Source organism: Ostrea edulis, chromosome 8, assembly GCF_947568905.1.
Source record: "Ostrea edulis chromosome 8, xbOstEdul1.1, whole genome shotgun sequence".
NCBI lineage: Eukaryota > Metazoa > Mollusca > Bivalvia > Ostreida > Ostreidae > Ostrea > Ostrea edulis.
Window position 1 is genome coordinate 31,731,977 of NC_079171.1, and position 16,195 is coordinate 31,748,171.

At 36.2% G+C, this 16,195-nt stretch overlaps 1 pseudogene; it reads right to left on the bottom strand.

Moving 5' to 3' along the window:
* Positions 1 to 12,942: 12,942 nt before the first annotated feature.
* Positions 12,943 to 15,734, bottom strand: LOC125663092 (uncharacterized; annotated as a pseudogene).
* Positions 15,735 to 16,195: the final 461 nt, after the last annotated feature.

Below are 16,195 nucleotides of genomic sequence, written 5' to 3' on the forward strand. Positions count from 1 at the left end.
ACAAAATTTAAAGAGTTGTAAGTAGTTCCAGTTCATCAGTAACGTTAAAGATCATATATCCGAGTTTAGATGGAATCGACCGAGATGATCCGAGTGAATTTCTATAAAGGGTAGCACAAATATGAACCTCAAGGAAACAACAGGTGGGATCAGCGGCGTAGAAGGAGTAAGCATCCCCTGTTGACCTCTATTACAATGCAGTACAAGACTTAACAGTTAGAAGACCTCTTTCATATATGATGAAAGGTGAATAATATCAATATCCCGGTGTATTGCGGTTCATTGACAACAAATACCGTATTGCGAATTACTTTGTTTTCAGTACTGATATATCGACAAAATGCTCGGGCTCGGAATTAAGTTCCTAAAATAAAATCGCATAATATACCACTGGCAAGTGCGTTATCGTAATGGTGGCTTTGCTATATTTCACAGAGAAGAAAAAGAAATCCGTGATTTATTAACTATAGTTTATTTTACTTATCAACTGCGTAAATAGTGTATTGCCGACTTTAAATGCATAGTACTTGCTTATTTAGACATTACGGTGTATAAAGGAAAGCTATTTCAGGCAAGTGCCGCAACTCGCATCCTGTATTTTAGAACGTGCATCAAACCGACAAACACGTTCCAGTATGAAAGGTGAATATAACGAACAGTGATCAATCTCATAACTCCCATATCAGCTATACGAAACAGAATTGGGCACACACGGGCCCCTGGACACACCAGAGGTGGGATCGGGTGCCTAGGATGAGTACGCATCTCCTGTCGACCGTTCACACCCGCCGTTAGCCCTATATCTTGTTGAGGTAAACGGAGTTGTGTCATATTAATGAATTCATTCTATCAAATATCATTACAGTTAGGGGTAGGATGGGGTCACACAAGGGTAATAAATTATCATTGGAATGCATCTTTTGGAAAAACAATTGAAATCCCATTTTCAAAAGCAACAGGGCTATCATTTGTTATTAGCTCAATTGAACAAAAAGCTCTTTGCAAACCTGTCCAACTCCTAACTTTGCAAGTCACTTGCTTCCATCAGTAGTGCTGACACAAGGTGGTTCAACTCGTGGCCAGGGGCTAACTGGTAATAAATGTGGAAACTCAAAGAAAGCAATAACATTCTTTCTTTCATCGTATGATAAAGATTGCAGAAAATTCATAACCCTCGTTTTTCTGCAATGATTGCTACTTGAAATGAAACATATTTTATTGTTTATTCTGATGTATTTTTAAAACAAATACTAAAATATCCAATTGTTAACCCATATCTTACCCTAAGTGGATCAGACAATACAATTCTTGATGTATTCAGTATTGAATAACGTTACTTCATTACTCTTTTATACTCCCGTCTAAAGACGTTATGTTATGTTATGGCGCTGTACGTGCGGCTGACTGGCTGCCCGTCCGGGGTATTGTTTTCCCGACTTTTCCGTAACGGATACGTGTACAACTTTGAAATTTCGTCACCAAATCTCCCACAAGAATTGTAAGAGTGAGTGTACATTTCAGCTGGATTGGTCCATCCTTGACATACTTTAGGGCTATAAGTAGGTCAAACAGTTTTACGAACTTTTTGTCGTTACAGATACAGATATTGAATTGCCCTGAAATTTACACAAAGGCTTTCTTTCAGAGGAATACAAGTTCAGTTTGCATTTCAGCTGGGTTGGTCTTTTCGTCCGTGACCTACATTAGGACTAAAAGTAGGTCAAACAGTTTTCGGGGCTTTTTAGCTCAACTGAACCGAAGCCTCAAATGAGCTTTTCTGATCAAAATTTGTCCATTGTCTGTCGGCGTCGTTGTAAACTTTTCACATTTTCATCTTCCAAAGAACCACTGGGCCAATTGTAACCAAACTTGGCCAAAAGCATCCTTGGGTTAAAGGCTATCAAGTTTGTTCAAATGAAAGGCCATGCCACCTTCAAAGGGAAAATAATCACAAAAGTAGGGTAGGGTCATTTAAAAATCTTCTCAAGAACCACTGCGCCAGAGGAGCTGAAATTTTCATGAAAGGTTTCTGACATTGTGCAGATTCAGTTTATTCAAATCATGAGCCCCGGGGGTAGATTGGGGCCACAGTAGGGGATCAAAGTTTTACATAGAAATATATAGGGAAAATCTTTAAAAATCATCTTCTCAAGAACCAATGAGCCAGAAGAGATGAGATTTACATAAAAGCTTCCTGACATAGTGCAGATTCAAGTTTTTTCAAATTATGGCCCCGGGGTTAGGTTGGTTCAACAATAGGGGATCAAAGTTTTACATTGGAAATTGGGAATAAATAGGGAAAAAATCTTTAAAAACCATCCTCTCAAGAACCAATGGGCCAGAGGAGCTGAGATTTACATGAAAGCTTCCTGACATAGTGCAGATTCAAGTTTGTAAAAACCATTGCCTCCAGCGGTAGTTTGCGGTCACAATACGGACTAAGGATTTACATGCAAATATATATTAGATATGGCCCAAGGTAACTCAGGTGAGCGATGTGGCCCTTGGGCCTCTTGTTTCATTGTGGATACAGCTATTGCCCTGATATTTAGTCAGAGACTTCCTCTCATAGGAATATAAGTTCGGTTTGCATTTCAGCTGGATTGGTCCATCCTTGACCTACATTTTTTTAAAGATAAGGTCAAATAGATTTTCGGTCTTGTTTCCATTATGGATACAGATATTGCCCTGATACTAAGTCAGTTGGGGGAATACAAGTGCAGTTAAAGACCCAACTTTTAACACCCCCAAATTGTTAGCCGTATATCGATCAAACATTTAACAATGGATCTTAGGTTGAGTGACATTTACAGAAACTGTGGTCTGGAGCTACGAAAGAGAGGTGTTTTGATAACAATAACCGCCAGTACCTACAGACATTCTTTAGATCTTGAGGAACTCCTGTATTTTAGAGTTTGGTAGCATTTATGAGGCGCCGTTTTAATATTTTTGAAATATTTTCTGATATCAAAAAGTCTATTTTATGATATCAGAAAAGGATTTTCTGATATCAAAAATTCGAATTTTGATATCAAAAAATCCTTTTCTGATATTCTGATAGTTATGAGATTGACCACTGTTCGTTATCTTCACTTTGCATAAAAAAAATACATCATATTTTCTGATATCAAAAAATATAATTTTTGATATAAGAAATTCACATTCTTGATAACATAAATATTTTCTGATATCAAAAATTCGAATTCCTGATATCAAAAAATCTCTGATATCAGAAAATAACGAAAAATCTTTACATAAATAATGAATACTCCCTTGACCCGTAGAAAATCGCAGAACTACAGTCCGATTTGCTTTCTAAAATTCGTTAATATTTCAGATTCTTTGAATATTTCTTTAACGATAGAAATAATTTTATAAGGGTTCTTGATAATTCTTAACATATTCAACATGTAGAAATGAAGTGTTGAAAACGTGATAGGTACATTACGCCGTTTAGGAATATAGGCCTATATGAATATGATAGTTTCATCTTTTTGTACAGTACGTCTCCATCATTCTCCTCGGGGATCGACCCCATTCATTTCAAAACAAATCGCGGTGCTGACCATTGTAGATAGGGGAAAATTTGCCATAATGAATTAGATTATTTATTTCATTTATATAATGAATTAGACCATTTATTCCCCACATGCATCTACAGGTTCGCAGCAAATTTCAGGCGGGAAGCTGAAGGTTGCATCACAGGGAGCATTCATCAAGTCGATCGAAGTTTTATATGAGTCTTATTTTCTGATATCAAAAAATCGATTTTCTGATATCAGAAAATACAAATCATTTTTTGATATCAAAAATTCATTTGCTGATATCAATAATTCGAATTCCTGATATCGAAAAATGATATTTTGATATCAAATTCTTGATATCAGAAAAACAAGTTATTTATTGATATTAAGAATTTGAATTTTTGATATCAGAAATCTGATTTATTGATATAAAAAATTACAAGTTCTTTTTTCTTGATATCAGAAAATTATGTCTTGATAACAAGAATTCGATTTCTTGATATAAAAAATCAACCTTATTTTTTGATATCAAGAAATCGATTTTTGATGTCAGAAAATAATTTTTGGATATCAGGAATTCGAATTCTTTGATATCAAAAATTATTTTTGATATCAGGAATTGGAATTATTGATATCAATAATTCTTTTGATATCAGAAAATACTTCAAAAATATTAAAACACCTCATAAGCGTTGACCTATCTACAACTACTATTTTCTCGTTATTCAAAAAGACCCCTGAAAATCGCAATTTTAATGTAATTGTAATTTTCCCCCTCCATATACATATATCATAAATTAAACAATCAGAAATCAAACACTAATTGGCTCATTGATTTCTAAAACTTGTAACTTATTGAAATAATTTATATTGTCAATTTATGATAATTCTATATTTATAAAAGAAAATATTCATTGAGCCAATGACTGAGAGTAAAAGAGAGAAAGAGGGGGTGGTGCAGACTGTGTGTCATCTAGCCATAGGGATACAACCATCATACAAACACTATGACCACAGAAATACTGCAGACGGCCCTGAAACCCTTCCTCTGTACATCAAAAGTATACACAGCACCCTGATCTCTTGGCCAGGTAAATAACAATGACCATAGATGAGCTCCGCCCACATCCAGTGATCCGTGAAGAAACCGTACGGTATTTTATTTGGGTCTTTAGCATTTCAGCTGGATTGGCTCACTATGACCTACAGCATTTTTGGAGGTAAAAGTAGGTCAAACAGTTTTCCAGATTTTTTTTTGTATGTTCACAGGTATTGCTCTGAAATTTAATCACAACATCCCTTTAAAAAATACATAATCACTTCACATTTCAACTTAATTGGTGCACCATGACCTACTGTAGGGCTAAAAGTTGATCAAATGGTTTCCTGGACTTTTTATCATCATAGATCGATATTGCACCGATATTTTGTCACAACCTCACTTTCAGAGAAATACATAATCAGTTCACATGTCAGATGGATTGGTGCATCATGACCCACTTTAAGGCTTTTCTATTCAGAATGTATGTTTTATCAATTCAGAGTGCACAGTATGCTTCCAGGTTGAATTTCACTGTCCAACGGGCTTATATTGTGCCGTTTGCAATACTCTTGTTCGTATATAGGGATTACATCCCTTAAAACACAGGATAGTTTAAACATTAACCATTTTAAAAGTTTGTATGACTTGATTTTAAAATGCAATTTAAATTCCCATATAGATGCAAAAGTTGATAAAGTTTGTTGATTCTAGGACTCAATCCTACAGGTTCTGCCATGTGTATCCATCTCATATCAATTCTAGGTTACAGTGACCTTGATTTAGAGTGCGACAACTTTCACCATTTAAAGATGCATCAACTCACCAAGTTTGATGACTATATCAAATAACTGTCGAGCTACGAGTTGGATAGGATTTTGCAATATTTGGTCGATATCGTAATCAAAGGTCACAGTGACCTAACTTTGAAGTGTAATCCTCTACCCCCCCCCCCCCCCCCAAAAAAAGAAAGCGGAACGGGACAGACGAACAAGAACGATAAATCAATATATCACGTCTAAGACGGGCTTAAAGTAATTTGCAAAATCATGTATTCATTGTCAATCATGAAAGCAATGCAAGATATTCAAAAGAAATATAAGTGAACAGATTCAGGGGATGAGAGTTTTAAATGAGGATGTAGGACAGAATAATGTTCCTAGCACACTGATTTTGACTACGGATAACTCCGTTTATCTGATCAAGATATAGGGTTCACGGTGGGTGTGACCAGTCGACAGGGGGTGTTTACTCCTCCTAGACACCAGATCCCACCTCTGGTGTGTCCAGGGATTCACGTTTGCCAAACTCTCTATTTTGTATTGCTGATGGGAGTTATGAGATTTATCGCTGTTCCCTATTTCAACCTTTTATAATTTTTCAATACGTACATCAAATGCTATCTTTCAAAAATCATCCCACAATTCTGCAATCAAAGTATATATAAGAAGTGATCATTTTCCTCAACTCCGCCCACGTTCTAACATGTTTAAACCAATAGTAAGATACGAGAAATGCAATATCAGTGAAAATCACAATCAAAATAAAGTTCGCCACACAGGAAATATCTAATTTAACCATAACATTTTCAAATAGCACATGTCATTGAATTGACCATAAGTTCTGTACGCCTGTCGCTGATACTGTGGGACGAAGGATAGAGATGTCAAAGTGAGTTATATGAAACACATGGCAATTTCTACAAAGTTTATGTAACACAAAATCACATTTTCACATTATGATCAATTTAGTCCCATGTATAAAGAATTGTTAATATGAAGGTTTTTGCATTATAGTTAAACCAACACATACATGTATATATATCTACAAAATACAAAAAATGGAGAAATGTAAAAGTACATAGGAAACAATAATGTCTAAAGATCAAAACGTTTCACATTCAGGTGACCGATGAATTTCATTATTCTTTCGTAGGAATACCGCACAATGTTCGCGAAAAGCGACACGAATGAACATGATGCGAGCAAATAAAAAACACAAAATCAACAGTATACACGTACATTTTACATAACTGCAGATCTCAGTAAAACAAATCAGGAATGCACCACTTTTTTACCCAGGAGAGCAACAATCTTTTACGAAAATTAATATTCTTGTAAAATGAGGTACACAAAATATGAATAGTACACTATGCCATGCGGGCGCCAGTCAACGCAAGTTTACATTATGGCCATTCTGTTATACCGAAAACGATCTTAGATGGGTTATTACTCCGGTAAATGTTTTAGAATTTGTATAAAATAAGATGACTTTGTTTGAGAAGTCGAGATGAGAAGCAGGAGGCACTGTAAATCAACTGTTAATCGCAGCTACTTTATTTCGCGATTCATCTGTGGTCAACTCGTTCGCGGAGAGTAAGTTTCGTGATCGAGCCTTTTTCGAGCCTATGATAGACAATCAAAGATTGATTCGCGACGAGAAATATTCGCGCCGGTAAGGTTCTTGTGCATCTCGTGAAATTTTCATGCACGCGAATAAGAAATGGTTTACAGCAATAAGTCCATCTTCTAGCACAGTACTAGAGTACAATGTAGTCACCATTAATGACGTCACTCTAAGATCCCAAGGATCAGGTACATGCAAGGTGAAGATAACGAACAGTGATCAATCTCATAACTCCTATTAGCAATACAAAATAGATAGTTGGGCAAACACGGACCCCTAGACACACCAGAGGTGGGATCAAGTGCCTAGGAGGAGTACGTATCCCCTGTTGACCGGTCACACCCGCCGTGAGTCCTATATCCTGATCAGGTAAACGGAGTTATCCGCAGTCAAAATCAGTGTACCAAGAACGGCTTAACAATCGGTATGAAACACATCAGACAGCATTTGACCCAATGTGAGGTTGTATTGACGAACTAGATCGTTATAACGACCATAGAATTTGCGAAATGCTGACTTCAATCGAGACTGTTGAAATCCCTGTACCATCAACTTGTATGTCAGTAGTTTACCTCGATTTAAAAACTGACGATACCCAGAACAAGCTCTTGCATATCGAATCAGTTTACTTGATCAGGATATGGGGCTCACGGCGGGTGTGACCGGTCAACAGGGGATACTTACTCCTCCTAGGCACCTGATCCCACCTCTGGTGTGTCCAGGGGTCCGTGTTTGCCCAACTATCTATTTTGTATTGCTTGTAGGAGTTATGAGATTGATCACGGTTCGTTATCTTCACCTTGCATATATAAATACCATATGCAGGTAATAATGAAATATTGCTACACAAATATGGGAAGTTGACAATGGAGAAGCTGAAATCATCCCGTTTGTCATACAGTTGAGTTGTCAGTTTGCCGTCAATGTCTACTTTCAATACAATATCTAAGTATGAAGCAGGAGTGAACGACTCTGTGGTGTCCTTTATTTCGAGCTCACAGGGATATATCAAATCGACATATGAATGAAAGCTATCATTGTTAATAGACAAAGCGTCATCGATATATCTAAAAGTCGAATTGAAGGTCACAGCGAGAGATTTTTTCTTCTCACGTAGAAGTTTTTGAATAAATTCTGCTTCATATGAATATAAAAACAGGTCAGCTAACAAAAGGAGCACAATTCGTGCCCATGGGAATTCCAACAAACTGTTGGAAGACCTGATCACCAAAAACCACGAAGATATTGTCAATGAGGAACTCTAGCATATTTTTTATTTCAACTTCAGAGTACTTGTGCGTGGAATCAGAGTGGTGTTTAACAAAGTAAGTTTTTGAATGACTGATCACTAGATATGAATATTTCCGTTTTCCGTTTTTGTTGAAGAAGCAACTGTCTATGATGTCAAAAAGTCTAGTCTTTAATTTATCGTGAGGAATGGTCGTGTATAGTGTTGAAAAGTCATAGGTTTTAATGGTATTGATTTGGGAAAATTCTGTGATTTCAAGTTTACTAAAAGTTCTTTAGAATTTTGTAGAATCCACATTTGATTAATACCACTTCTGGTATATGTAGTCGCACAGTAAGTTTGAAGTTTCTCCTTCACAGCTGTTAACATTTTCGCGAGGAGCAAAGATAGGGGCTTGGTAGAGCACTTACTGGATGCAGCAATGTATCTTTGTTTGTAAGGGGTTTATGTAGTTTAGGAATCCAGTATAGGTTCGGTAACTCATATTCATTCGACCCATTGACTGGAATATTAAATGTGTCTAAAACTGAAGCATAGTTTTGAAGAATTTCATCTTTTGAAAGGGCAGTTGGAGTATAAGTATGATTACCAAAAGTGGAATTATTGCCTAGTTCGTTTAAAATACAGTTGTAATATTGAGCCTTACAAACAAAGACAATGTTGTTACTAGCTTTGTCAGCTGGAACCAAAACATATTCCTCATGTAACCTATCTAATTCTTTTATCACTTCTGGTTTACTAAACACAGAAGGATAGATGGTACGTACTTTTGTTTTCATGTGTCTAATGCGGGATTTTAATATCCCTCTTATGCTTTTAACCCATTCTGACAATGTATCAAGTTCTTCTTTTTCATATTTAGCCCATCGTCTGGCATAATCTTCGACAGAACTCATAATAAAGATGAACTTCTATCGCCAATTAAAAGACCGAGGTTCTCTGTATTTAGGACCTTTAAGAATAAGTGATTTGAGGTCCTCATTTTCAACTATATCAACATCACCAGTAATGACATGTCCAGCTGGACTATAGTTGAAAGAAGATGAAGAACAAGAACATGTTGGTGGATTACGTATAAGATGGTCTATATCTAAGCACTGCAAAGTTTGTTTATAATTAAAAAGTTTTGATGCACTAGTAGAAGTATAGCTGTAGGAAATACAGGGTGTAGACTTGAACTTGAAATAAGTTGGAATACGCGACTGAACCCTTTTATGACGAAGAATGTTGCTTATGTTGACGGCATCTATTCCTTTGTTTGTAAATTTGAGCTTAAGGAACTGTTCTATGATGATCATGTTTAAACGGCCTTTTCGCATAGATATGGTCGTGGAGAGTTGCATGACAAATCAGCCCAATTTCCACCAGGATGCATGATCACGGTGCAATCATCACCCTCGGTGACACTATTGGGTTCCGTAGGAAGCCAAAAAGTGAAATTCATTTCCGTCCCCCTGCTCCAGAGAAACAGTCCCTCCGTCTCACGATCATTCCCTCCCGTCCACGCCAGACACGACTGCCATCTAGGAGAACATGTACCTACAAGTACATGTATCTTGTATGTGTATACAACGAAAATATTAAGAAGACTGAGAAATGTCACACTAGGGACAGAATCTAATAGATTGGTCATTCTTCCAGATATAGGACAGTGTAGCATATATATATATATATATATATATATATATATATATATATATAGTCACTGTTTTGGAAGTAAAATATAGAAAAAACACGACTGAAGAAGACCGGTAACACGCTCGAAATATTTCAACAAAGTGTTTGGAGTTATATATATATATATTTACACAAAGCTCTAAAATTACCAATGACACCAACAACGAGATTGTCAAATTTTCGGGACGACCTGTCCATTCTTCTAGATAAACAAAAAGAATTACATAATGTGGCCAATATTAACAGAAAATAATACAAAAACAAGAAAACCTATATATAAATACACCTAGCATTACAACTACACTAAATCTACAAACGTATTAATACACCGCAGAATACATGGTTTTGGTTTTTAGGCTTTTCAATCAATGTTACAAGTGGAGCAAATTAGGACACGTCCTATTCGTCCAAAGAGCTAATCCACAACGTAAGAATACTTCGTAATAAATACCGTATAGCGGGCTATTTCCGTGGGTTGATAAAATTGGCTTATTTTAGCGGTTAGATAGCTTTCCACCAAAATTTCACTGGCCAACTATGCGCCCATTTGTTACTTCAGTAATTGCAAAAGAGATAACTGTTCCTTGTCCGCCAAAATTTATTCCGCTAAAATTATTAGCATGTCTTTGAGCCAGCGAATCGCCAAATTTTTGACCCGCGGAAAAAAACGCTTTACGGTATCCCACTAAACACTATGGAAGAATTACAGCCGAAACCATGTTCCGTATCTGGTTCTTCTCTTTATCAGATTCCGGTAGTACTTCTCATAGATTTTGTTATTTACAAAGGTATTCCAATTGGAGAAAGTTGGAAATACCTTAGAAGGAAGATCAAGGAATTTTAAAAATGAAATCAGGAGAGGGGGTGTGAACCATGCTTGAACCTTTTCTATCCAAAAGGGGGTGTTGGTTACAGACCCCAAAATGGCCCCCAAAAATTGTTAACTCTGTTCAACAAAGGGATGATGGTGCAACCCATATTCCCATTGTAGATCCGCCTTTGATAAACATATCACTGAAGATGAATATTACGAAAACAAAACAGGTTTAGTTATATCTGTTACCTAATCGACTATATAAATTGATATTACATATTTTTCTGTTTTCCAACTATATGATCAGCAGATAAGTGTACACTCAATGAGCAGAGGGTATACAGTTCATCGTGTGACTTACTATTACCCAATCACGCGATGAACTGTTTCCCGATAGCGTGACGAACTGTTTCCAGGTCACGTGACAAAGTATTGCCCAATTACCAGATTAGGTAATAAAACAATTACATGTATTTACTACTAGAGAAACAGTCAAAACCATTGTCCCTCGGTAGTGGCGAAGACCCGGGAAATTGTTGTCCTCGGTCTACGGCCTCTGACAAATTTCCTGGGTCTTTGCCACTACTGCGGGACAATAGTTTTGACTGTTTCCCGAGTAGGCATGAGATACTTGTATATTCTGTAACCCGCCACCTGTGTAATCCGTGTTCTGAATAATCCTTTCTAATCTTCAATAGAATTCATCCATCGACAAATGTCAAAATGGACAGGTTTTTATTTTTCAATTCAATTCTTTATTGGCACTTAACCACATGCAAGTGTTGTTAGCCATGTAGTATTAGTTACATATTGGTGTTACATGGTAGTATTATTATTATGTATTATTATATTATACTATATCAATTTTATATGAACATACCTGTGCCTACTTTCTCGTTGATCCATGCATTTTCCTCTATTGAATCAATCTCCACCAAATATGCTGATTGGGCTTGGCATAGAGTCTAAATATTCGATAGAGGGATTAGATCACGTGATGCATATATAGTCACTAGCAGTCATTCAAGAAATGGTTTCTGACAAGGGATCGGATTTAAATGAAAATTAATATCACATACACGTGTTGATACATCCGTGTATTTGGGAAAGAGGTAAGATCGAATGTCGGATTAGTAAATACTCATAAGATGATTGAATTAATAGTAAGGAATATGAATGACCACAAAATAGTCCTTGAGACAGCAGAGTGTTCAGAAACCAAATTTTGCAAACACTTTATATGGTCGCTCTCTGTATATATATATTCAGGTTAATTGACAGGAAGAAAGTCCAATAAGTGAATTGATACATGTACCAGTGGCGGATCGAGAGAAATTTCATAGGAAGATTGCGACATAAATTCATACTTTTTTCCGCCCAAGAAAAGGGGGGTTGAGGACCCAAAAATGACAAACAACGACGTTTTAGAAAACATTAAACCATGCCCTTCTAGATCCGCCATTGTGTATCCCACACTGGAGGTCTGTTGGATTTAGATCAAGACAAGGTAAAAAATCACGGCAGGCGTAGTCATGTTAAAGTTCCCTTAGTACTATATCCAAGAGCGTCAAACACGGGTCAAAATTTGTGGCACTTCACAGTCTGTTAGTTGAATCTCAATGAAAACGTGAAAATAACAGACAGTGGTCAATAATTACGATAAGGAATACCAAATTAAGAGTAGGACAAACACCACAAGTGAGATCAGGTGCCTAAGAGGAGTAAACATCTCTTGTTGACCGGTTGCATCCACTGTGAACCCTATATCTTAATCTGGTAAACGGAGTAATCCGTAGTCGAAATTAGTATGTAAAGAACGGTCTACCAATTGGCATGAGGCATCAGACAGTATTATACCTTGGAATGCCATGTTGTAGTTGTAAATTAGATTGTTATAACGACCAAAGAAGTTGCGAAATGCTGACTTTAAACAAGAATGTTGAAACTTATTTGCCATTAGCCTGAAAATTTCTAGAAGGGACGTAAAATAGACAAATCCCATCTTTCGATTAACAATGCACTCGCCTTCGCGTTGAGCCATCTTGTCTCTGTTTCGTTAAAGAAATAACAATGTCCGTCATAGAAATCCCAGCCGATGTCACAGTCTGTAATAATAAAAGATAATATCTATCTATCTATTTATACAAATGCAAATACAAATATTTATTGGCAAAAACACAAATACAATATTTGGCAAAGGCCCATTGAAAATCAATACATAATTGTTATGCAGTCAAAAGTAATCGATTTCTGCATTCAAAATTTCAAAATTGTCTCTAATAAATTTCACAGCAATTTTTAAAACTTTAAGTATATCACTGTTACAATATATTTGTAACATGCATCTTTCATTGACCAGGGTAATATTTTTCTGTGTTATATTATAAATGTTTCTAAGGTAGGTGTTTCTTAGCTATGAAAAAGAAAATGAATTTCATCCTCGATCACACCAATATTGCAAGCATTGCCACATCTTTCATTCATTGATGTGGAATTATATCTACCACTTTCTATTGCAATTTTATGTGCACTTAATGTAATTCTACATAGAGAGGATCTCCCAGATCTTTTTCTGAGTAAATCAACATATGTACTTCTTTTTCTTGTGTATATTTTTTCATTAAAAAAGTTTTTTAATGATTGCTCCTGGGTGCACTGGTCAATGATTCTTTGTTTTTTGTTTGGTAAAAGGTGTTGAATCTTTATATTTTGTAATGTTTAAAAATGCCAGATTATATCTACAGTAGAAAATCTTTTCCTGTTCCGGGTATTGTAATCACTTGTGGATTGGTAAAGTTTAAAAGCCAAATAATCAGACGCTATCAGATGATTCCAATATGTAATACTTAAGAATGAAATTTTGGAACAAAGTGGTAGTCTATCATGTTCTGCACTCCAAGGATATCTTTGATAGATTTAAATTTTTCTATATTTGAAATACCTTTGGACGAGAGATCCACTACCCATATTTCACTATAATAAAGAAGAACTGTAAGTACAATAGCATCAAAAAGTTTTTCTAAAAGTTTACATGGGTTATCAATATCAATAATTTTATACGCCCGTCTTAAGACGGGACGTATTATGGTATGGCGTTCATGTCCGTCCGTCTGTTAGCTTTTTCGTGTCCGACCCGTAACTTAAATACTACAAGGCCTAGAATCATCAAACTTTGTCTGTAGATACATCTTGGGTAGAAGGTGTGTCGCACATTAAAACCAGGTCACTGTGACTTTTCATTAAGAAGATATCCGTCTGTCCGTCCGTCTGTTAGCTTTTTCGTGTCCGACCCGTAACTTAAATACTACAAGGCCTAGAATAATCAAACTTTGTCTGTAGATACATCTTGGGTAGAAGGTGTGTCGCACATTAAAACCAGGTCACTGTGACTTTTCATTAAGAAGATATCCGTCTGTCCGTCCGTCTGTTAGCTTTTTCGTGTCCGACCCGTAACTTAAATACTACAAGGCCTAGAATCATCAAACTTTGTCTGTAGATACATCTTGGGTAGAAGGTGTGTCGCACATTAAAACCAGGTCACTGTGACTTTTCATTAAGAAGATATGGCCATATATGGCAAAAACTTGTCCGGCTCATAACTTGAAAACTATTAGACCTAGAATCACCAAAATTGGTCAACTAATGCATCTTAGGTAGAAGGTGTGTCGCATCCTACTTTAAGGTCACTGTGACATTTAATTTAGGTGATATAAAAAAATGTTTTAATGGGTACAATCTATACTGTTAACAATATGTGACGGGCGTATCATGTGCCGTGGCGGTGCACTTTATTTTCATTTTAAAACAGGCTTTTCTGGCTTTTTCAATAAGCACAGCTGTCCCTAAGTTGAAACTCCCATTACATTTCATCATAACACCTAAATAGCAGTATTTTGGTACAATTTGTATTGTATTGCCATTTATAATAAATTCATTCCCTTGAGGTTTATATATGAAAGGTGAAGATAACGAATATTGATCAATCTCATAAATCCTATAATGAAAGGTGAAGATAACGAACAGTGATCAATCTCATAACTCCTATAATGAAAGGTGAAGATAACGAACAGTGATCAATCTCATAACTCCCATATAAGCAATACAAAATAGACACTGGATGGCAGGAAATTAGCTCGCGGAGTTAATTTTCGCTATATTCGCTGAAATAAAATTTGCGCGAATTTAACATTCAATGAATTATTCTTTCATATTGATAAGAAATACATTTAAGGATATTAAAATTTGCTTTTCCGCGAATTAAACCGACCGCGGTTTGTTGCTAAATGAAAAAAATCGCTATTTTTTCTGACCGCGATATTAACCTGCTATACAGAACGTAACGGAATTATTTTAGTTTTTATGAACCGATGAAAGTTGAAGATAACGAACAGTGATCAATCCCAAAACTGTTAACAGGAAAATATCTATAAATTATTCATTCAATCTACAAAAATAGCTATATGGTCTTAATTTTGCAGATGAGAAAAGATTAGGATAACGAACAGTGATTAATTTCATAACTCCTATAAGGAATAGAAAATAGAAAAACACAGACTCCTAGGTGGGATCAGGTGCCTAGGAGGAGTAAGCAGTCCCTGTCGATCGGTCACACCCACCGTAAGCCCTATAAGATTTAGCATTTCAATTTTGCACCAGGCATCTTATTCAATGTTGAAACTCTCCGAAACAAACCAAACATGTGATAACCAAATATAATATGTAATAAACATGAATTATGAACGAATAAAATCAATAACACTATATAGTGACGTCATTGTAATATTTACAATTGCGCAAGAAATTCCATCCAGTCCGATTGACGAAAGCAAGGATCCCAGGCAGACCACTCCTCAGTGCTTTACATGATTCCAGAAATTCGTTGTAAAAAATCCCGGTACATGCGGATTGAAAAATGGAACATTGAAGAGCACATTCAGAAAGGCGAACGTCCTCGGCTTCAAAGAGGTAGATACTGGTATTTGTCGGTAACAAGTTCGAGTAGTGGGCATTCTTTGTAAACTTCATTTCGGCCGCTTCACACACAATAACAAAAATAGCAGTTATAAATACAACTCGATAAATGCCAAGATTTGTAAGTGTAGACATATTTCTGAAAAGTCCCAAGTTTTCACTGCATTGACTCCATTACGTGAATTGAACTTCTAATGTTTAAGACGGCCCGGCACACTGGTGGAGATCCCCTCTGAACCAAAGGCTGTTGTACATGTCACGAAGGTATGGTTCCTTTTAAGAAGATCCTAAATACTATGTTATATTGATAATGGATATCGCATGAATGTCTGCTGAATAAATGCAACGAACGCAACACAGCTACAGATGGAGGAACTGGCGAATGTAAATATATATAAGGAATGCGAGGAAAACATCAATCAGAGAAATACATGTATTTTTAAGACCATTGCTCTTTTGAGATTAACTCTTGTATGCATGGCTTCAGTGATCGCAAGTTCTAGAGCATTTCCGAT